The following is a 25965-nucleotide window of genomic DNA, read 5'->3' on the forward strand; positions in this document are numbered from 1 at the left end:
CATCATGCGTATTTGACATAAATAAGAGTATTCAACACACCAATTCAGAGTGTACATATAGCGATGTTAATATTTTGAAACATACAAATACATTGCCTCTTCTTACAGTTTTATAATACATGTACATATCATTAAATTACATATCGAGACTAACTAACTGGTCACAAATATCTTATATTTAACATAGGTTTATAGTTATTTGTTTAAATGTCGTTACATTGTTATATTGTTCTTTTAACCACATGAGACGCAAATACGCAGGACGTGCCAGTTAGCGGCGTTGTTTGTACGACGACAATGCAACGACCACTCGTAGTAATGTAACGCTCCTGCATAGTCTCCTTCCATTTCGTAACAATGCCCCAGCAAGTTGAGTGAAGTCTCTTGGTGATACAGTTGAGTTGATTTCTTATATCTATATAAGCCTCGAGGACTTCCATAGCATAAGCTGTTTGTCACGTTCACCGAGTCCTCCATACGTGAGATACAGCAGATAGTGTAGGAATGGACGGGCATCCACCTCAGCACTGTCCATCCATAGTTTGTTAATGTAATCTCTCTGTGCCACTTCCTCTTCGGTGTTATTGCGATTCATTTCAAACAATAATATGGCAGGAGTGCAATACGTTCTTGCCTTACAAATCTGACACAGTATACGAATGTGGTTCACTAATTCCCTCTTCTTGTTACCTGCTAACATATTAGCAAACACCTTCAGATCCCTTTCTCCCTCTTTAACTATAAATGCACACACAGCCTTGACCTTGCTGTGATACCTCCTCTCTACATTCTCCAGCACTCGAACTGCCGCCTGAAGATGACCACTGCAGTATAGCATAGAAAAAACTTTAAGCGACTAGAAGCTACATCCGAATTTAAGAATATTGGACACGCCTTATATTTTCGCTGTCAAGAACGTTTTGTAGTCGCAAATAGTAAGATGATTGAATTGAAATTTGTAACGCATGAAAGTGTTTAATCAATTCAAGAGCAGCAGTTTTTGACATGGTATTTTGTTGAGTTTTCAAAATATTCAAAACAATTGCGTATTACACATTTTAATTTTATGCTCGAAGGTTGAATGAGAACTGCTCTGTACATGTTTGATACCTGTTAACACTAGTTAGTCAATTTTTCCAAGTACTGACACTTCAGCAGTAATCTGATGCGTTATGTAAAAATACACCTCTGAGTTCTCCAGCCTGTACAGTATGCCGCATACTACACGCTTGTAACCGACAACTTATATTATCTATACCCAATACAAAAAAAACATCTTGTAAGTTATTCCTTATCACGAGTCTATATACACTAAAAGGCGTTTTCTGCAGCAACTTTGAGAGTTTTCCATCGAACAAGTTCACACCTTCTATGATATAATGCGGAAGCCTTCCCAATCTCAGCCATCGCCTTAATACGTGTAAACAGAGCAAAGTACAAACATAAGGTTGTGTTCGCACCACAGACAAGGATGTGTTCTTTCTATGGTGAAAAACATTATAGTTTTACAATGAAAGCTTGTAATAGCATCCCCCACAATGTTAGCAAATAATGATTTTTTGATTAGTTTAAAACAATGTAACATTTTATTTGAGTCATATTGAAGCTAAACATCACATTCTTTCTATCCAGGTTTGGAGACAGTCGCCATTCTTCACGCTTGTAATCGCTGTCTGGATGTCCTGCTGGTACCAGGAAACACGGAGCTATCCGTGCAGCCTCGAGAAGCTGAAACAGGTGGCCAGTGTTTACCTCTACATCTGTCTATCCAGTGCTGTATTTCAGGAAGAGGTTTGCGTATATGAATGATAGTACAATATCCAGTTAGGCGTAAAACTCACAGAAGGCCCATTTTTAGTTGCCTCCCCTTGATCCCTATTCTCATACTCGATTACATTTTTCCATCTTTCAGCGCTTAACAGTATTTGCCCAGAATCTTTCCTTACGAACCTGTCATCGGTCAGACTGGTCACTGGTTCCGGTGTGTAGTCTTGGAAGACTTGTAGCAAGTACTGTTGAGGTGGAGTGGTGTTGTCGTGGAGCATCAGAAGGTTTTTCATACCAGCCCTCCAGTCTTCCCAGATGGTCATGATATTGGTTATGTGGTTACTTAGTAGAAAATCAATATCAGACTGGAGACCGGGAGTTGTGGTCCCTTCCGACTGGCTCCCGAAATGAAAACACTCAACGTTCTTTCCTTGTAGTTGAAATGCTATTTTCTCAAATGCTATTTTCTCAATGTGCTCCCTACACAAGTAAGTTCTCCTCCGCTCCAATACAGTTTTCTTCCAGCTCCACTGTCGTCAAGTGCGGCTAACATCCGAATAGACAATTCTTCGAATGCTCTGGAATCTAAATATGCATATATGATATTACTTTCTATTAGTTTTGATCATTTATAACGTATATATTGAGCATACTTTGCAATATTTTCGATACACATTGCGTATATTATTTGTTAAATTTTATATAAATTACTTACATGTTGATAACTCTTTACTAGTACATTTTTTTTATCGTTTGTATCAAACATGCAGCAGATGAAATTCATCAAAAACCAAAAGTATTGATAGTACTTAATATAAAATATTTTTAAGTATGTAAGTATATTAAATCGACAAACATGTATACGAGAACTGATAAATCCATTACCGCGCTGATAGATATAAATCAGATATGATTCAAAATTAATAGGTTGCAGTCTTATTTAAAATTGTGATTTGCTCCATTTGATGACAGAATATATTTCCAAATGAAGGATGTATGTTGTTTGAATGTTTTTTTTTAACCGATATTGTGTCATTATGTAAATGTGGATGCCCATGCTGCCTGATTGTGAGTCGGAGACCGACCCGTCGGTTCGCACGCCTGCAAGTCGTTGTTTCAGTTAGCCAGTCAGAAAGTATATCAGTCACTCCTTGTGTCTAGGCTGTCTATCTATATATTTGCCTGTCTGTCTGTTCGCCCGCTCTGCCTGTCCAAAGAAAGACTGACTTACTTCTTCAACAATGCCTGTCTGTATTCTTAACTTCAGATCAGCCTATGCAGTCATCATAGGCTGATCAGGGACGACACTTTCCGCTGAAAGTTGATTTTTTTCTGAATAGGATTCTTTAAAAGACAAGAACACTAAAAAGCGGAAAGTGTCGTCCCTGATTACCCTGTGCGGACTTCACAGGTCTGTGCGAATACACAGGCCAGTACGGACTGGCTATTGTGGGACGATATTTTAGGCACATGTCTTAAGCCCCATTTTCACAGAGCGCACTTCATGTATATAAGTGGCTTTCTTGTCTGTCTATTTTGTTACATTTCTGTGTGGTCAACAATTTGCGTGTCTCTCAGTCAGTTTTCCCGTATCTCTGAGAACGTGTTCTGTATTCCTTATGTTCAGTATGGACTATCAATACAAACAAATAGTTTACAAACAAATGCTAATGATATACCTGCATAATTGAGTGAAGGTTTTGATAACGCTTTTTGTTCAACGCTCTTCTGACACCAATATCGGCTTCCTAATAAAAAACATGTACCATGATTAGCAAAAATTATATACTAGAAACTCTGTTGATACGATTCGAAATTTGAATGAAAATATAATTGCAAGTTAATATCAATTAATATAAAAGTACACAACAGTTAATTACATGATCTACTTGATCAAAGTGACTTGCCTGTCATTGGCTTTTATGGATAATCATATCATATATATATTTAAATCAGATTGGTGAAAATCACAATGCATTAATAACTTATGTTGTAGAATAAATACATAATTATTTAAAATTCAAGTGTTTCGCTTGTGTATTCGTAAAAAGAAAATATTTAGAGGATAATACACGGCTGAGCCGGGGCGGGCAGCGATAATCGGCGCGCAGGAAGCATAACGGCCCGTATAAACGTCTATAATATATACCTAACTTTGTTTTGTTTATCTTTGTTTTGTTCTTTTCTAAAATGTATTACAGAACCAGCTTTTTGTACTTTTATTTTCATCCAATTGATTCAAATTGATGACGTATTTCTGTGACGTAATTTCTGTGACGAAACAACAGTCTTAGCTATTTGGACATGGAAGGTTTATATAGAATATGTTGGAGCATCGAACGAAAACAAAAACGTATTCGGATTGTGCATTTGTCGTGCACAATTGGAAGCCTTGATAAAATTATTGTAATCGCTCTGACAAGTTTTTCAATTTTATAAATCGTGTTTGGTGACAGTGGGTAGCATTGGCTACAATCGTTTAAAAGGGCCTTTACAGATGTTGGCATGTTTTGAAGTTATTCATTAAATTCTTTATATTGATAAATGTAATCATTGGATCTTACGCTCCAGTAAAAACTCAAGAATAAAATTTAAAAAAGGAAAAAAAACATTGCCTGGAGCAGGTTTCGAACCAGTGACCCCTGGAGTCCTGCCGAGGTCCTGAAGTTAAAACGCTTTAGCCCTCTCGGCTATTCATCCGAGTATACATAGTAGTGTATTGTATACCTTATATACGCAATCTTCATAGTTTCACAAATTCAACGACAACAACAGAACTCTGCAAATTATTCAATCGTTTCGCGTTGCAACGCTTTATAATTTTTAGGTTTTAAAATCCTCAAAAGATGCATTATAATGGCTATATTAGATCATGGTAAATGTTCAGTTATCAGGGTTCGACATTAATTTTTTTACAGCCAGACCATCGGACCAGCTCCTCTTAAAATGAACTAGCCCGAATCTGATGTCTACTAGACCATAAATGACTAAGCAAATAAACAGAATTGTGTCGTGTAACTGTTTAATCAGGTTTTATCAGAAAATAATTAGTGAACACAAGAAAGTTATTTTGATGCACAGAGTAAAATATAAAATAAAACTATTTAACAACATAAATTGTTTGCTGTAATTTCACTGTTTATCACCAGTTAAACAAATGATGTCTGTACAGCAGGTGACATTTATTAAACGTTATCAAAGTCTGGCCTCCTTGACCGCTGTGCTCCATGCTACCACTGCTCCAATGCCCTTTTCCATCATAATCTGTGTCAGATTTACCGTCGGATTCTTCTTTATTTACTTATTTGTCGGACGAAAATCCAATCTTGAACAAAGTCACTCTTTAAATTACATTCTCTCGTCTGCCTACGCCAAAATGTTTACATTGATGATACCGATTTTCGATAGAAGTCGAAAAAACATGATGTAAAGTTCTACGACACTGCAGAAAATCATTAACTACATGTATTTCAGTGCTGGAACCGAATTTTGAAGGTCTTTGCAAACAGTTTGGATCCAGATGAGACGCCACAGAACGTGGCGTCTCATCTGGATCCAAACTGTTTGCTATTCTGATAGTATTCTTTGAAAAAAAATGAAGAAAATGCTAATTTTAGAAATTTAGCAGACAACATTTTAGCAGACTACAAATTTCCCATCATGCAAAGTGTTAATATTCATGACAACTTTACCAATGGAAACAAGCTATTTCTGCGGGAAGCTCTCCTTTGCGTCTAAAAAAGCGATGAATCATGTGAATGCTCCGCGTTTATTTATATACGCTAGTTTTGTTCTGATGTAAATAATGGATACAATAGTAATTTTACACATTAAGAGAAAAAGGTTTTCGGTTAGTTATAGTTATATGAATCAGTATAGATTTTGTATGTAGGACAAGCTAGCCCACAGTTTTACTAGCCTGACCACCGATCTTACTAGACAATGTCTGTCGGACGTGCCTTAGTGTCGAACCCTGGTAATACTGTTTCCTTACACATATCATAACTAAAACGAAAATGTGCGAATCTGAAACAACTTTTTTTAATTTTGTCAATTTACAAAAACGTGAAAAGATTCCTTTACAAAAATATGATTCAAAATAAATATAGATAAACGGATACAATAAAAAAACGGATTGCACATCGTTGTCATTTAATTATTATAAGCATCAGATTACAGTTGTCATAGAGATAATTTTGTCTTTTATTTTTTAAATGTTGCTGTTTTGTGAAACCTGTTAAAGCTCAAATAAAGGCATCAATCTAGTGTGAAGCACGGTTTTAGTTTCAATCGATATTTGTATTATCCAAATTGTGTGCTACCTGTCATTTAATAATCTAATAATGATTGATTATTTCGTTGATTTGTGGCTAAGGCTGAATGTGGACGCCATTTTTTTCCAGTTTAACGTCACGCGCACATATTCTGATGGCTGATTATAAATAATCAACCCTAGGGCCGAATATTTATAATGACCCCGCAACGGTGATAAGGGTATGGCAAACTGTACAAATTTGTTACTATATATAGTAAGGTATGTATTATATACCTATTTAGTTTCCTTTGGAACAAATGACACTCGATTGTGGTTTATTGTGGCAATTATATTTGTTGTTTCTCCGCTGAGAAGGATGTAGGGGTTATTTAACAAAAAATGAAATATGAACCATTGGTTTTTACGGCAATCATTAACATGTAACGCTAAAACAATTTTCTGAAATGTATCGTATAACATAATCAGTTTATGCTATCTATGTTTCAGTGACTCAATACAATCACAGCATTTCCAAATGACCTTATATTTAGACAAACACTTACGGCAGAGCTAAGCCGGGCATGATCCTTTATATAGCATATTATACTTTCTGTTCTTAACTTAAATTATCACTGAGCCAGCTTTTCGTAAATGTATTTACATTAAGTTAAAAATGCAATTAATTTTTTTTTCTCGTTAGAAGAAATTTCTGTGACGAAACGCAACAGTTTAAGCTACTATAAGTATTGTGTAAGTTATAATGTTACAAAAACATGCTAACATAACATATAGGATTCTTTGAAAGCACAAACCTTGTTCTGCATCCTTGATTCTCTTGGCGCGGCTTCCATATCCACTGAAAGGTTCCACATCTTGCTAAACTCAACCTGTACTTCTTCAAACTCGTGTAACCTGAACGTATCAAGAATTAATCATTATTAACATGCGATCTGCGATACTATTACGATGCTTCAAACGTTTAAATATTAGGAACATACCCCAATCAAATAAGAAACAAGCAAATTCGTAGAATTGATATCCCCCGCAACATATGCTTTGTTTGAGGATGGGTGCAAATCGGACGGATGAACAAACTGACAAATTTTTTCAAGATACAAAGGGCCATAACTCTGGTTTTAACAGATGGTGTACAATGCCATTTGGCGTGATACAAAGTTTCAATGAAATACACCAAAGCACTTCCAAGATATGGCTCCGGACACAAAAGTGACGGACGGACAGCCGGACAACGCCAAAACAATATCCCTCCGCCTCTGGCGGGGGATATATACTCATACCAAGTTTATATGAAATCCGCCAAAGCACTTCCAAGATATGGCTCCGGACACAAAAGTGCCTACAGTAAAAAGCATTTTTCAAGATACAAAGGGCCATAACTCTGTTTTTAGCAGATGGTGTACAATGCCATTTGGCGTGGCTCATCTTCTTATGCATATATATACTCAAACCAAGTTTCAATGAAATCCGCCAAAGCACTCCCAAGATATGGCTCCGGACACAAAAGTGCCTTTAGTAAAAAGCATTTTTTCAAGATACAAAGGGCCATAACTCTGCTTTTAACAGATGGTGTACGATGCCATTTGGCGTGCATCATCCTCTTATGCATATATATACTCATACCAAGTTTATATGAAATCCGCCAAAGCACTTCCAAGATATGGCTCCGGACACAAAAGTGCCTATAGTACAAAGCATTTTTTTCAAGATACAAAGGGCCATAACTCTGTTTTTAACAGATGGTGTACAATGCCATTTGGCGTGCATCATCCTCTTATGCATATATATACTCATACCAAGTTTCAATGAAATCCGCCAAAGCACTTCCAAGATATGGCTCCGGACACAAAAGTGCCTACAGTAAAAAGCATTTTTCAAGATACAAAGGGCCATAACTCTGTTTTTAACAGATGGTGTACAATGCCATTTGGCGTGCATCATCCTCTTATATATACTCATACCAAGTTTCAATGAAATCCGCCAATGCACTTCCAAGATATGGCTCCGGACACAAAAGTGCCTACAGTAAAAAGCATTTTTCAAGATACAAAGGGCCATAACTCTGTTTTTAACAGATGGTGTACAATGCCATTTGGCGTGCATCATCCTCTTATATATACTCATACCAAGTTTATATGAAATCCGCCAAAGCACTTCCAAGATATGGCTCTGGACACAAAAGTGCCTATAGTAAAAAGCATTTTTCAAGATACAAAGGGCCATAACTCTGTTTTTAACAGATGGTGTACGATGCCATTTGGCGTGCATCATCCTCTTATGCATATATATATACTCATACCAAGTTTCAATGAAATCTGCCAAAGCACTTCCAAGATATGGCTACGGACACAAAAGTGCCGGAAGGACGGACGGACAGCCGGACGGACAACGCCAACACAATATCCCACCGCCTCTGGCGGGGGATAACAATTTAACTCAGAGTAATATATCTATTTAACTTCAAAGCTCGCAATAAATCGCATCACGGAACATATCTCATTTCGCGCGTGCATAAGGCTGCACATCACACTTTGTAGCCACCAATGCGAGTTGGCCCCGGTCAAATTTGTAAATAAAGAGAACATTTCTTAAGTAAGCACTTTTTGAGTGTCTTAATAATAATTAATGTCAGGCTTGAATTGTGGTGATTTTTCTTGGATGTTTATAAGTTACCAAAACATTGGTATTGTAACTAAAGCTGCATACAGAAAGTAGAATTAATGCAATTCGAAAACAGGTGTAATGCTGGCTCCGGACAGTATTTCTGTTGAAAATTTGGCGTATGGACATTGAACTATTACAAAAAATCTAACCCTTTGACCCCAATTTTCTCCATAGCTGTTTAGTACTTGGTAAGTTACCTATGTAAAAAGCATTGTTTTCATGCACCTTGCACAGGGGTCTCGCGAGTGGGCGATTTCTTCGCCCAATTAATCTTCACTTCGCACATTAATATCATGAAGGTGAAGTGATTTCTCCTCCTTTTAATGATTTACTTCCAGACATTGACCGATTAAAATCACTTTGATGTGGAGAATTGGACACAGGAGAATTCTCAGCAATAAGTTGCCCCATTTACAGGTCATGCAAAGTTGAACATTCAAAAGACGGGTCTGGAGCTATAACACTTCTTGAAATTGTTAATAGATGATGCCTTGATTAATTGCCTTCTGCTGGCTACCAATAACTTTGATTCAGCAATGTTAAATGGCCCATTAAAACAGTACTATTAAACTAAGGAATGATCAAATGGGAAGATGTTACCTAGCACGGGCAATAGATATATGGGGCCCATTTACAGGTCAGATTTGGAATCTCTGCTATAAAATGAGATTTTAAATGAATTTTAAATTTAATACAAATATTTGTAACAAAATATAAATGTGATTGTATGTTGAATTGCTTAAAATTAACAAGGAAGTAAATAGATTCTGAACATTACTGGCTTGTTACTATTGAAGTTTATTTGATACACCTGTTCAGAAGAAAAAATAATTAAAAGTACAATCATGATCAACAATCAATGAGAAATAAGGAAAATGTCAGTTTTATACACTTAACATATCTTATTGTATAAAACAGTGAAGAGTTGATTGAAAGCTGAACAGAAACCACTATCCATTAAGTTGCTGCAAAATATACGTAAAACTAAGATTTAGGACGCAAATGTACCATTTCTCCCAAAAATGTGGCCAAATCTCCCTAGTTCAATTTAGGGAGAAGTGACTTCTCCCAAAATTTTGAGCCTAGCTAGACCTCTGCTTGCGTCTGACGGAAAGTGGCAGTTTATATGTTAAACGGGCTTAAAAAAGCTTGGAAACACACATAATTCTGATGATTTCGTTTGAAATAATCAATACTTTATCATTTTGCCTTATCTCATTTGATTGAATGTTCTTGATTTTTCAGAAGGCACACCCTCAACCATTCTGGAAATGTGCTAGGTTTATTTTCTGATTTGCGAGGTGACCAGTTTTCAGACATTGATTCACTCCTGCTTGTGTACGAGATTGGCCGATACTTAAACACTGTATATTGCCACCTAAGGGAAACATATTTTATTCTGTATTCTGCTTTCAAGGGGCTATGCCATTTAAAGGTGTACCCAAGGGACAAATTCTTTGGAAAACAAGATGTGTTTGTGAAACACAATGTCCCCCTATATGACGTTTGACCTTGTAGGATGACCTTGACCTTGACCCTTTACCACTCAAAATGTGCAGCTTCATGAGATACACATGCATTTCAAATATAAAATTGCTAGCTTCAATTATGCAGAAGTGACATTACATGAGCAATTTTGACCCATATATTTGACCTTGAAGGATGACCTTGACCTTGACCTTTTACCACTTAAAATGTGCAGCTCCATTAGATACACATGCATGCCAAATATCAAGTTGCTATCTTCAATATTGCAAAAGTATGCATAAAATTAGCGATTTGGGCCACATATATTTGACCTCTGACCTTGAAGGATGACCTTGACCTTGACCTTTTACCACTCAAAACGTGCAGCTCCATGAGATACACATGCATGCAAAACATCAAGTTGCTATCTTCAATATTGCAAAAGTACTCATAAAATGACGATTTTGGCCACATATATTTGACATCTGACCTTGACCTTTCACCACTCAAATTGTGCAGCTCCATGAGATACACATGCATGCCAAATATGAAGTTGCTACCTTGAATATTGAAATACTGCAAAAGTGTACATTAAATGAGCGATTTTGACCCATATATTTTACCTTTGACCTTGAAGGATGACCTTGACCTTGACCTTTCACCACTCAAACTGTGCAGCTCTATGAGATACATATGCATGCCAAATATCAAGTTCCTATCTTCAATATTGCAAAAGTTATCGCAAACGTTAAAGTTGGCGTAAACCAACCAACAGACCGACCAACAGACCAACCAACAGACCAACAGAGGGCTAAAACAATATGTCCCCCACTACTATAGTGGGGGACATAAAAAAAACTGTTTTTGGTGAAAGTACGATTGTATATGAACTGATACAACTCGTTGTATATAACACACTGTTTTTTTCCATTCTAAGGTACAAATCATATAATAATATGCGGCTTGTTTGTTTGACCCTTTTTGCGTTAACATGTTTACATCGTGCTGGTATTCAATATCTCCATAAGTTTGACATGGTCAATAACCAAGCATGATAGCGCAGTTTGTTAAAGTGGTGTCAACTGTCATATTTTGAATTGCAGCTTAGGCATGTTTGTGTGTGATACTAACGTGTTGTATTGTCTGATTGATTACCAACTTGTTTCTGACAAATGATCATTGTTTAACTTTATAAGTTATGTTTAATAAAAGTGAATTTATATAAAAATGTATAATTTAGAAACCCAGTTTTTCCTGCCATAGTCCCGTTAACTAACACTTATGCATTGATTTGTTCGGAAACAATACATATTTAATGTATTTTATTCCGTTCGCTTAAAGATATTTAAGATACTGCATTATTGAACGTCAGCTGATAAATACGCGCCGATTTTAACAAACGTTAAACAACATTCTATCTCAGATAAGTGGCAACACTGTTGAAGCGGAAGCGGTGTTCGTGATCAATATCTTAGCCATCATATTGTGTTAGTACTGTTTCTGAACCCGTCGTGGTTAGTTCATTGTTTACAATATCTACCATGTACATTGAATTTGCGATTAAATAAAGAACATTCCTGACTTACCGACACACACATGAATGGTCATAATTATGGAAGCTTTTGCAATGTATATTCTATAAAATATGCTTTATTGCAGCATAATTGTTATATCCAGGCCTTTATTTTTAGATCTAATATTAGAAACAAGTGGATCAAACGTCCAAGGTTACTTTACTGCCCCAATTATTCTGCCGGATTTTAATTGAACAGAAGACAACGGATCATTCAGCCGGATTTAATTTGACAGCAAGATAACCGATCAAACCCGTAAAACTGAAATTACACGATACAAAAAACTTACAAAATGCATGACAAAATAATCCGTAAAATAACAGCGTTACACAACTATTAAAAATGTAATCTTAGGCCTTAAGCATTATACAAGATGTACATAAGATTTTACTGTCCATCACTATGATCATTTAGAATTCAAAACAACAAGCAAATTCGTTGAATTGATATCCCCCGCCCATATGCTTCTTGACACAAAAGGGTCATATTTGACACTGAAAAAAGCATTTTTTCAAGATCCAAAGTGCCATAACTCTGTAATTAACAGATGGTGTACAATGTCATTTGGCATGCATCATCCTCTTATCCATATATATACTCATACCAAGTTTCAATGAAATCCACCAAAGCACTTCCAAGATATGGCTCCGGACACAAAAGGGCCTATAGTAAAAAGCATTTTTCAAGATACAAAGGGCCATAACTCTGTTTTTAACAAATGGTATACAATGCCATTTGGCATGCATCATCCTCTTATGCATATATATTCTCATACCAAGTTTCAATGAAATCCGCCAAAGCACTTCCAAGATATGGCTCCGGACACAAAAGTGCCTATAGTAAAAAGCATTTTTTCAAGATACAAAGGGCCATAGTAAAAAGCATTTTTTCAAGATACAAAGGGCCATAACTCTGTTTTTAACAGATGGTGTACAATGCCATTTGGCGTGCATCATCCCCTTTTGCATATATATACTCATTCAAAGTTTCAATGAAATCCGCCAAAGCACTTCCAAGATATGGCTCCGGACACAAAAGTGCCGGACGGACGGACGGACAGCCGGACGGACGGACAGCCGGACGGACGGACAACGCCAAAACAATATCCCTGAACGTTTAAGGAATGATGGATTTAGTTGAGTTATTCAAATAATTACAACCAAATAACAGCATATCACATCAATGTTGCAATAACTACATTTAACTTACACAACGGTGAGACCAATTAGATTTGACTGGATATCGAGGTATGCATGGCGTTGTAGATGGCTGTAAAATGATACAAAACATTGGTAAATAAAAAAAGAACTGGATCTATCATGTATTACACTAGTCCAAATAATTAGACGTAATCTACCGATTACGTCTAAACGTCTCACGTCGTTTTCCTATAGCAAATTGATTTCAACTTAAACTTCAGTTTTCTCGTTAAATCTTTGCTAATGCATAAAATTATCATTAATTAGACATAAATGTGAGCGATTACCTCTTAAATGTGTAAAAATTGTGCTTTTAAACCACTTTTGTACTTTTTAAAAATAAACATACACAACACACGAAGTGTGGTTGTTGTTTATAGAATTACATTGAATTATCTTGAACGAAATAATTTTTTGAATAGGTTACACATAACCAATTGTTGTTGTACAACAAACCACATCACTTTTTAGCTTTCTGTACTCTTTAATTAAATGAAACCTATATGTGTGTGTTAAAACTACCAGTTGTATGCATCATTTATTGTTGCGCAACGTTATGATATGTATTATTTAATAAAAATGTGTTTGACAGCAAACACGGAATAATACTTAAAGGGATCTTTTCACGTTTTGGTAAATTGACAAAATTGAAAAAAAGTGTTTCAGATTCGCAAATTTTCGTTTTAGTTGTGATTTTTGTGAGGAAACAGTAATACTGAACATTAACCATGGTCTAATATAGCCATTATACGCATCTTTTGGCGATTTAAAAACCTGAAAATTATATAGCGTTGCAATGCGAACAATTGAATAATATGGAGAATTCTGTTTTTGTCGTTTAATTTTGTGAAACTACGAAGATTGCTTATATAAAGTTTAAAATAGGTCGCTTATACATACTTGGCACGATGGCCGAGCGGTCTAATTGGTTTTTACTCCAGGACTCCGGGGGTCACTGGTTCGAGCCCTGATGCGGGCTACTTTTTTTTCCCTTTTATTAACTTTTATTCTTGATTGTTTACTGGAGCTTTTTAGATCCAATGTTTATATTTATCAATATAAAGCATTTAATAACAAACTTCAAAACAGCCAAAATCTGTGAAAAGGCCCCTTTAATAACATTTTTTAAAGAATATATGGTAGGTATTTATTTCCATCTAAAACGCAATATGAGGCCCACGAGAACAACATATTTTCATAAGAAATCAACAAAAAAAAATGCAGAAATACGCACCAGCCCTATGCTCACACGCACACACTCACAAGTAAACAAAACATACATAAACGTACATGAACAAAATTTAAATCATGAATAAAGGTGGAGAAGCTCATTATGAGTGAGACATAATAATCATCGAAACATAATACTGATATTCGAATAGTTCATTAGAAGCGAAAAAAGCCTCCGACACTGTATTAATGGACATACACTATACTTAAATCCTTTAGATAATTTACCCTTTCTCGTTCTATCAACCAATTTAACTCTTGTGCATACTCCTTACTCTAAATGCAAATATATTCTTGGTTTGGGGATTTCAATGTTATTTCTGTGATCATGGAGTCTAAGTGCAAGATTTAAAAAAGTATGTTGTTTCGCTTGCGGTTGTTAAAGCCAAAACGGGGCTTCCCAGCTGGCACAGCTGCTGATTTCGGATCTGAATACTTAAACTTATTCAGACCTTATTCTTTACCGTTGCGCGTTTTACGATATCGGATTTTAGGTGGGAATACAACTCAGTGAAACTATTCAATTTCTTATACAACATTGAGAATATTAACAGTTATTGATGTACCCACTCACGTCTTTTGTTAAAACTAATACCACGAGAAGACATGGAGGTACATGTACCATAAAAAGTGTAAACTGACCAGACATTGCCACCTGTGGTTAGGGACCAATATACAAGTATAGGTCCCTGCTGTGCCGTATGACACCATATTGTTATTTAGTATTGGTCGGCACAATATCTGATCATAACGAGATAATTGGTTTGTGCTGAACACAGGGGCAATAAAACCACAGATTTATCAATAAACAAGATTATTGAGATATCTTTTATTGAACACCGCGATAAAAATGCTAAAACCACGGACTCTAGATTACACGGATAAGAAACATGGCAACATTCTCAGAATCATCACTGCTATATGTGTAATCACCTAACAATTCGTCTAAAAATAATTTATATATTTGAGTTGAAGACGATGTACTGTTGCATAAGTCTGAATAAACTATATGTCTGCCTTTCTAAATCTAAGCCGTCATCGTCCCGGTGAAAAAAAATCTGATTTTGAATAGTTGGACATGATGCCCTGATGTCAAAATACGAAATGACCCGCGTAACACCGACCGTGATTTTCAAGAATCTTTAATAAATTGATAATTTAAGGTAAATAACATTTCAAATAATTATACATAATTACCTCGTTGATAATAAACAGCAAACGATGAATGTTTTTGACACCCATTTTATTACAAGTATGTATGCAAAGCCGAATAATATCGAGAGGGTCCGCTTTATACGCTGTTTCATCATAAATTTAACACCCTTTCTGTGTTATAAACAAGAGCTGAAATCGTTAATTTATTAAGATTCATTTATAATAAGCTTTATTGATATGTTTCGTGAACAAAATACTACATTATATTCCATAAAAATATAATAATATGGCAAAGGAAATTCAATGGCCGGTTTCTAAACAAAAGCATAATCGCCAAGACCGTAGCATCAGTTAAGTACGTTAGAAACGCGCGCTACTTTTTTCCACCTTCATTCCTTAATTACTTTCGTTTTTAAACAATTTTTTTTATATCGTATACAGAATTCTATTCTCCTAAGCAAGATGTAATTTTTAAAACTGAACTCCAAATATAAACGCTACAATTCGGTATAAAGTACGAACATGTCAAACGTAAATCTAGATTATAAAACTCCAAAACGGTATGAAATTTGCAAAAGTTAAAGTTATAACTCGCCGGGCTGCCGAAATCAGAAAAAAACTTAATATATATTTATATATCTGAAAACTATGTTACGTAAGCTTTCTAATGATATATAATTTGTTAAAATTGGACTAGAAATGAAACAATAATTTAAGAAAATACGTGAGTGGGTACATCACATGTATAACCTCGGCCCTTCGATAAAAGATCGATAGTTACGACACGGTCACGTGCGCTTCGATAAAAGATCGATAGTTACGACACGGTCACGTGACTTAGACACAACAAGATATTTGGTGTAACGGTCTCGTTTCTTATGTTTGTAATCTAGAGTCCGTGATCGACCTCATATTTATAGGAGTAGTATTACACATATGATGACTGATGAGTTACATAAGATTCAAGCAAAATGATACAAAACATTGGTAAATAAAAAAGGAACTGGATCTTTCATGTATTACACATATGATGAGTTACATAAGATTCAAGCGGAGAGTTTACATTGAACAAATGATAATCCGAAACACAAAAATGGAACGAATCGTAAGAGTACGAACGAACAAAAAATCTTATCAGCAAAATAGTAAGAACATCGCTGAACAGTCTAATTAAAATAGTTTGTATAATAATCAAATACATAATAATGTATCAAAATATGCTCTTTCTATTTGTTTACCTGGACACTGAAGCTTGTAAAGGGGTTTTTAATTTAAGAAAAACTACTCCTATAAATATGAGGTCGATTTACATCGACCTCATATCATTTAACGTTATTTTGCAATAGCATCGTTCCGACATGAATTCATGTCGGAAGCTTTAACGGCATCAAATTCATATAACAGCACAGAATAATCATGCAATAAATTATTAAACATAAAATATATACATTATTTTACTAATTGCATTAGAAAAATGTTTATACAAACTTACAAGTAATGATAGTCCAGACCTTAAAACACCACCACTGTTCAAATTCCATATTGTTGCCATATAGCACTGTGTAAATTGAAAGTTGCATAATGTTACCTCATTGGTCGGTTATAAATACATTGTTTCTCTGTATATAGTATTCGATTTAGACGAAAATAATAATTTACGTGGAATGTCATATTAGTTTTCCATTAAAACTTTGATCTTGCCGTGTGTGTTTATGGACGTTATTAATTATGTTATACTTATTTTTGTATTTCATTAAGAATTAGAACGTGTAGCCCTTTTTGTTAACAGTTTTTAGCAAACGATTCGCGGCTTAATAAGACACTGAAAATAGTAAAAGCGAAACTTTCATTTAAAGGTTTAATGTGAACAATATTAAATGAAACCTTTTTTGGTATTAGTATATTTTATTGACATGTTAAATTCGATACTATGTGTAATCACCTAACAATTCGTCTAAAAATAATTTATATATTTGAGTTGAAGACGATGTACTGTTGTATAAGTCTGAATAAACTATCTGTCTGCCTGTCTAAATCTAAGCCGTCATCGTCCCAGTGAAAAAAAATCTGATTTTGAATAGTTTGACATGATGCCCTGATGTCAAAATACGAAATGACTCGCGTAACACCGACCGTGATTTTCAAGAATCTTTAATTAATTGATAATTTAAGGTTAATAACATTTCATATAATTATACATAATTCCCTCGTTGATAATTAACAGCAAACGATGAATGTTTTTGACACCCATTTTATTTCAAGTATGCATGCAAAGCCGAATAAAATCGAGAGGGTCCGCTATATACGCTGTTTCATCATAAATTTATCACCCTTTCTGTGTTATAAACAAGAGCTGAAATCGTTAATTTATTAAGATTTATTTATAATAAGCTTTTTTGATATGTTTCGTGAACAAAATACCACAATATATTCCATAAAAAATATAATAATCATGGCAAAGGAAATTCAATGGCCGGTTTCTAAACAAAAGCATAATCGCCAAGACCGTAGCATCAGTTCAGTGCGTTAGGAACGCGCGCTACTTTCTTCCGCCTTCATTCCTTAATTACTTTCGTTTTAAAACAATGTTTTTCTATCGTATACAGAATTCTATTCTCCTAAGCAAGATGTAATTTTTAAAACTGAACTCCAAATATAAACGCTACAAATTGGTATTAAGTACGAACATGTCAACCGTAAATCTAGATTATAAAACTCCAAAACGGTATAATATTTGCAAAAGTTAAAGTTATAACTCGCCGGGCTGTCGAAATCAGAAGAACGCTACAAATTGGTATTAAGTACGAACATGTCAACCGTAAATCTAGATTCTAAAACTCCAATACGGTAATATATTTGCAAAAGTTATAACTCGCCGGGCTGTCGAAATCAGAAGAAAAGCTTAATATATGGTTATATATCTGTTTACTACGTAACGTAAGCTTTCTAATGATATATGTTTTGTCAAAATCGGCCGAGAAATGAAACTATAATTCAACAAAAGACGTGAGTGGGTACATCAAAATGTATCACCTCGGCGGTTCGCTGTACGCTAATTGTACAAGATCGATAGCCACAACACAGTAAAACGCGCGGTGGTAAAACATACAATGTGTATTTCTTGTGTTTATCTCGCTATAAATCCATTAATAACAACGGGAGTATACTAAAACGTATATTTTTTGAAAGAGGAATTAATAAGCAACAAGATAACGTATAAACCAATACAATCGGATAAATAGTTTTTGCATAAGATTGAATTTACTTCAGTAAGGGTCCAATACTCGATTCATCTCCTATCAATATACACTCCGTGATACAACTGGTAGTTTAAACACACACATATAGGTTTCATTTAATTAAAAAGTACAGAAAGCTAAAAAGTGATGTGGTTTGTTGTACAACAACAATTGGTTATGTGTAACCTATTCAAAAAATAATTTCGTTCAAGATAATTCAATGTAATTCTATAAACGACAAACACACTTCGTGTGTTGTGTATGTTTATTTTTAAAATGTACATAAGTGGTTTAAAACACAATTTTTATACATTTAAGAGGTAATCGCTCACATTTGTGTCTAATTAATGATAATTTTATGCATTAGCAAAGATTTAACGAGAAAAACTGAAGTTTAAGTTGAACTCAATTTGCTATAGGAAAACGACGGTAGCCGTTTAGACGTAAGCGGGGTAGCTTACGTCTAATTATTTGGACTAAAGAAAAACGTGACCAAACGATTTCTTGTAAAAATTATAGCGTTGTAAAAATCGGTCCGGTTACATACAACTAATAATCAAGCTAAGGGACAACACAGTTACTCACCTGCGACCTGAATATACGGAACTGTTTTTGCATTTTAAAACTCGGTATGATGATTTGACAAATAATGTGTCGTCTAGATTTTCCCCATGTTTTTATGGCGGCTTATGTTTAATAAATATATAAATAAATATGGTTTTTAAAATGCTCACGCAACACATTTCAAACTCGCCGGAGACACATTAGGGAACATTTAATTATCTCACCAATTTGTTTACGACTGTTCAATAAATATGGCATCTGGGGTTAACAAGCTTTTAATAATTTGAACTATGTAATTAGTGTTTACCCCATATAACCCAGTTTCGAATTTGGTCGATATATTTATTTCGACATTTGTCATCTGCGCAATAAATGTGACCCCTAAAGTGTTCACAAGGTTTCCCTATAGCAATTTAAGAAAAACTGCCCCACCTCCTGGCAGCCACGGTTTTTAACGGACCAGAACACGTTTTGAACTCGGCCCTGATATCATTGTGACGATTGTTATGGGATATTATCTCTTTCAATTTGAGTTATAAATGTAACATCTAAAGCGGTCAGAAGGTTTCACTATTCAATAAAAATTGCCCCGCCAACTTTCCAACGGACCTGAACAATTTTAGAACTCGGTCGGTATATAATTGGGACAAATGTTCTGACAAAAAATGTGGCATGCAAAGTGTTCACGAGGGGTTTCTTTCAGTTTACCAAATGACATAGTTTTTGTACTTACGCAATTAATTTTCTTACTCATTCGCTGTATTACTAGCACACATGTTTGATCGATTTCATGAAGATTGTAAAAAAGGGTTGCCTCTAGTGTGACATAAATGTAAATAATGGCGACGCACGGACGAATGAAAAAATATTATCACAAAAAGTCTTAACGTTGTGCTCAGGTAAGCTAAACACAAGTAACTAATATACCAGTTGATTGGTATTGCTATTGCTATTGCTATTGTTAGCTATCATTCATGCTCACTGGTTGGAAAAAACACTGGTAAGATTAACTTAAAATATTTGCATACAGGACAAGTGGTTTTAGTCAATAAATCGATAAGATGTCCACAAAAAATCAGTAAAACACCTTAATTTTAATGTATGATGTAAAAAGGTAATGCAACAATTGATGAGCATGTATTTAGGACAAACTATTTGCGATGTGTAGCAATGTCGTTGTAAATGTAGTTGTTTATTAAATGTTAACTTTTGGTTTGAATTCTTATAATGGTGCAATGCCTTATAGATTTGTATATTGTTATTGATGATATCTTAGCGGGAAATACATTTAAGATGTCAAAATGATACAATTTATTTTAAAAAGTAACGCTCAATTATGTGACTAAAAAGTAAAGTCTTCGCATAGATTTAAAATAAAAGTAGCATTTTTAATTGTATAAAATACATAATTTACCAATGATGCGTTAGGTATCGAGTTGATTCTACACGTTATGACGTTATGACATCATTAAACACGTCACCAGTTATCAGCCCGGATTTCGGGCTGATAAAAAAACTTAAAAAACAAACGCAACAATTGAGGAGAAGAAGATACATATCAATTTGAATGCCTAAAACAGAGTAGTATTTACATGATAAGTAATGATCGACATGATAAGTTATCAATCAGTTTGAATCCAAAATCTGAGTAGAATTTACAAGATAAGTAATGATTGACATAATAAGTAATGATTGACATGATAAGTAATGATTGAAATGATAAGTAATAATTGACATGATAAGTAATGATTGACATGATAAGGAATGATTGACATGATGATTTATGATTGACATGCTCAGTAATGATTGACATGATAAGTACTGATTGACATGATGAGTAATGATTGACATGATAAGTAATGATTGACATAATGCGTAATACTTGACATAATAAGTAATTATTGACATTATACGTAATAATTGACATGATAAGTAACGATTGACATAATAAGTAATGATTGACACGACAAGTAATGATTGACATGATAAGTTATTTAACAGTCTGAATGCAAAAAAGCATATTGAATTATTGCAAATAAAATCAAAACAGTATGTGTATGTAGATATTGTAGGCAAATCATAAGAAATGTATATTAATATAAATATAAATCCCCATAACTGCCACAACATCCATTATTTCATTACCAATTATTTGAATGTTTAATTAATTGTTGAGAAGTCTCAAATGTTATCGCACTGTTCAAATGTTCGAATGCAACACAACGAATACAACGAATATAATTTACATTTATAGCTTTAACACGGTCGAATACTTCAAATGTAACTGCACATATTACAAATTATATTTTAGCAAAAGATCAAACAATCTTAAAGCCACATGCCTGTCTTTGGTGGCTGGCAACGATAATTGTATTAAATCAAATATAAACTTAGGTCTGTGCAAAACTAGTATGTATAAACACCATATGTGTAGAATAAATAAATACACACCGATAACGTATTCGTGCGTTTCGCGCGTGTATATAAAACTTTGCTTCAAACGGAAACCTTAGGTATATTTAAATATCTTAGAAAAAACTGACAGACAAGCGGAATTTATTTTGGCAATTTTCGACCGTTCGATGTTTCCGCTTAGAAAGGTGCCGTGGGTATTAAACAATACAAAGAAACACGAACCGCTGGTTATTACAGCAATCATCAACGCGTAACGTTTAGTCAATGTCATGCTCTTTTGTAATTTGTCACATAATGTGTAACATTATCCGCTTTTTCTATCTACGTTTTAGTGACTTAATAAAATCGTAACATTTATATATGTCCGTATACTCAGACAAAAAAATAAGACAAAGCTTGGACGGTCTTTATCCTTTATATTACATATTATCCTTTATATAACATATCATCTTATTGTGTTCCCTTACCAAAATTAATTATCGAACCAGCTTTCCATACGTTTATTTGTATTCAATCAATTACGCAATTTATGAAAATCAAGTATTTCATAAGAAGTAATTTCTTGACGAAACATCACTTAAAGCTTATATACGTATTTTTAAAGTAATGGCAACGCTAATAAATTGTCATGGAATAAGCAATGCTGAAATATCACATTATGATGATATCGGCGTGTTCAAGAACGAACCTTATCTACAATAAGGCCGGCATATTCCCTGAACGTGGTGGACGTCTTGTTCAAAACGTCCTGTACTTCTAAGACCTTGTGCAACATGAACGTATCAAGAATTAAGAATTTCGGTCTTGCGATCTTAGATAATCTAATGTTGTTTCATAGAGTTTAAATAAGGCACATAAGACAGTCAGATAAGAGGAACAAATGTTCAGAATAATATTTATTTGTTAACGTCATGATTAGTATTATGGTAAATATCCATGTTGGCGTGTGCATTACGGACAGATGTATTCAGGGACTTGGTCTTGCAAGGAGCCACAAAGGGACAACGTCTTTGAAATAATGAAAAATGTCAAAATAATTATGTCGTGTGATCGGATATAAATTTATATACGATATCACTTAAACTATAATAAAGGTATCCGTATTGTTCATTATTGCAATTATATGCTCGATATAAATTTAAGATTGTAAAGTGAGCCTAATAGTCTATTATAACAATGAAAGTTACATAATACAATACCTTCATAATATTAATAAAACTGCGTAAATCCGACCTCCATGTTCACTCCTACTACTAATGCCTATCTTCCTTGGAAAGCTTAAGACACTTGCATCGATTCAATAATAAAACGAACGAATACCTGCATTAATATAAAGCTGTGATTCACGTCATTTCCATATGTAAGTCAAGCATTTCAATCAATATAATAAGCCTTATTTTGTATTCGATCCCAAATGTACCAATACACAATTTGATGATCTGTACCTTAATGGTCTAATAGCTTAATAATTTGTATTGATTTCTTCGCTATTTGAATGCCCAAGTATTCACGTTGAATTGAAACGCTTGTAAAGAAATGGTGTCGAATTTCAACGACCTAGCTTAAGTTCTATTTTGGCACAAATAACTCTGCTATGGTATAACATCGATTGGCGCAATATCGTCTGTCAAAAATTTGTTAAGTACAACAAATGAACAGACGCATATCAGAAAACGCTTATGGTCCGTAAACATTATTTCTGACATTAGATATTTGAGAGAACTTCGGTTAAGTTCGTAATCATTTAATCAAACTGTATGCATCTCCAATTTGCACATACATACTCACAAGTGCGTGTGTTTACATATTTTTTCATCATATCAACTAACATATATATTATTTTGGCAACATTTAAACATAGTCAGATATAACAAAAATTATAATGGCATTCCAGCATATTTCACTAAAAATAAGATATACATGTTTTTATGTTTGGATACATCTTATTGCTACTGTGTTTTGTTTACAGGGCTCGACTCTCACTGTATAATGCAATGGACACTATATTGGTCCAGTCGGATTAGTGCCATACACTTTTATTTTTCCTTACGAACATGTTGTTTGTCCTGGTCTTAAAATGTAACTAAATATACCAATTACCACGTAACTTTGCAGTAATTGTGTTTACCAATATACATCGTTGCATGGCTCGACAAGAATAGTGTATTATCATGGAGACCCATTCAATGTTATTAAAGCAAACAAATTATGCATTATGAGTGATATTTTAAAGTCTCGGTTGTACTGCGTAGCTGTATAACAAAGCTGTTCATCTTAGCTGACCTTTGTAAGCGTGCATTACAATTAGAATAAAACGTACCGCTAGTTGGACAGAATGAAAAACAGCATGGATTTTTTTGTGTGTTTATAAAAACAAAACCGTTCGAAATAAAAAATGTGCAATCTTATTTACATTAACAGGAAATTCAATTGACTTTCTATTGTGTGGTGTATAGGGTCAACTTAAATCCAAATATGCGTGGATTTCATTAAAAGATGTATAGTGGTGCGTTTTACTCTTGTCATCGATACAGCTTGTTTAAGTCCTTTTATATTTAGCAGATTGTTATCGCCAGAGCGTTTGTACTTTAAGGCTATGTTGACATATTAAGTTATTCCTGCCATATTGCATTATATGCACTAGTACATGTTATATCATATAAGTGTTGTCGTTAGCTTTCATGATTTTCGTTTTGAGAGAAATACTTTCAATTGTTTTCAAAATTGACCTTTAAACATGTTAAAGTAATTAAGTTGTTAACACACAGTCGTTCCAGCAGCGAAGTCATGATCTCATTTTAAATTCATTGCATTCCATCCCGCAAGGTTTTAATAAAGGTCAGTTCGCGGTCAGAAAAAAATAATCGTTATATAACCGCTATAGCTTAAACTAGGGAAACTATAGAGTTATTTGACCAGGCATATTTTAAATGATGATATTCGGCGATATTACTATGGCATGACAATACTAGATTTTTTATGTGTTTTCAACAATGTCAATTATATATTCTATCTTTTATTAATTTGATAAGAAGTATTCCACCATTTTGACCTTTTGGTGCACGATTATGATGATTTCCGATACAAATAGTAATCGCATCAAATAACAATGTCCGGCAAACCCCTAAAACAAATCTGCTCGAAGAACGCGCGTATACGTATTTCTAATATGTATAGGTGATTTATTTCCATTCTTATTTTGTATTTACGTTTTGTATCTATAGATATACGATCAATACTATCTAAACAGTATAAATGAAACATCTGGCGCAAAATCCCGTTAGTGACTTGATTAAGCTAAGAACTGCGCAGAAAAAAAGGCATTCGCTATCTTTGATCTTATTGATGTAACGTATATTTTTTCACCAACAAAATAAACGCAGTATATCTGTTTTAAAGATATTTATTTCTGTTTCTGAAAATACTGCGTTAAATATTGATTTTAATTTAGGTTTATGATGAGGGCATTTAGAGGCGAACATTTTAATATATGCATATGGGTAATGTTAATATATACATAGAAATTATTATATTGACAAATTTAGATTTGTTTGTTTTACCGGTTGTATATAGTTTATAAAAGTTCTCAATATGCATGTAATGTAATGCATTATATTAAAAATTTATGTTTTCATTTCATTTAAATTGGTTAACTTAATCTTCCGAACTTTTGCTAGTTTCAATTTTTATCAGCGAGTAAATAAGTATGGTCGTAATTAGTAATGTATCAGTTTTAATGGAAACGAACTATGTGTTTGTTTATTTTCATTTTTTAAATAGTATGTGTATGTATTAACAACACCCCCTAATTACTTCAACTTTAATTTTTAAAAATATGAATGCATTATTAATTGTTGACAAGTCTCAGTTTATATCTGACCGTGAAATTCAATATTTTCTAATGCAATACAATGAAAAAATGTTTGCAACCATTACATGGACACGGTCGACCACCTTCTAGTATAACTTCTAATATTTCAGAAAAACATAACGCATGACTCAACAAACAGAATTTATAATAGAATCGAAATAATAATAAATAAAATCACTTACTTATTTGTTCAAACTTGCTGATCGTAACTGTCCCTTGAAGTCTTGAGGGAAATCGAAAGTAAGTGGATTGTACGGGGATTTCCAGTTGTTAAGGCAATGTGTATACATCGGTCGATAGTGACTAAGTGACGTCATGGTAGGTTTACAATACCTGTTACGAGCCGATAACTTAAACGCGAATATCATACGATATCGATAAAGAAGGAAAGCGCATACAATATGATCAAATCAATGAACTGCAGACGGGTTACGGTTTCTATACAATCAATTTGAATTGTTGTTGAAAACATTGCAAAGTTGTCAAACATCTGTACATCATAATACGTATCGGAAAACAAAATAATACATTATCGATCCTATCTATG

The 25965-nt window shown here is 34.1% G+C and overlaps 1 protein-coding gene and 1 long non-coding RNA gene across 2 annotated transcripts; one reads left to right on the top strand and one right to left on the bottom strand.

The window, feature by feature from the left end:
* The window catches only part of LOC127850612 (uncharacterized), a 1644088-nt gene that overhangs the window by 79027 nt on the left and 1539096 nt on the right, over window positions 1-25965 (top strand).
* LOC127850634 (uncharacterized) lies at window positions 2479-25703 on the bottom strand. Of its 2 annotated transcripts, none has more exons than XR_008035384.1 (5): window positions 25601-25703; window positions 12955-13014; window positions 6835-6934; window positions 3447-3515; window positions 2479-2970 (listed from the first exon to the last, which is right to left on the bottom strand). It is a non-coding gene; the product is annotated as an uncharacterized LOC127850634 (long non-coding RNA). The 2 variants fall into 2 exon arrangements; XR_008035383.1 differs by having other exon boundaries at window positions 2480-2974; window positions 25601-25702.

The sequence above is a fragment of the Dreissena polymorpha genome, chromosome 11 (genome assembly GCF_020536995.1).
Source record: "Dreissena polymorpha isolate Duluth1 chromosome 11, UMN_Dpol_1.0, whole genome shotgun sequence".
NCBI classification, from domain to species: Eukaryota; Metazoa; Mollusca; class Bivalvia; order Myida; family Dreissenidae; genus Dreissena; species Dreissena polymorpha.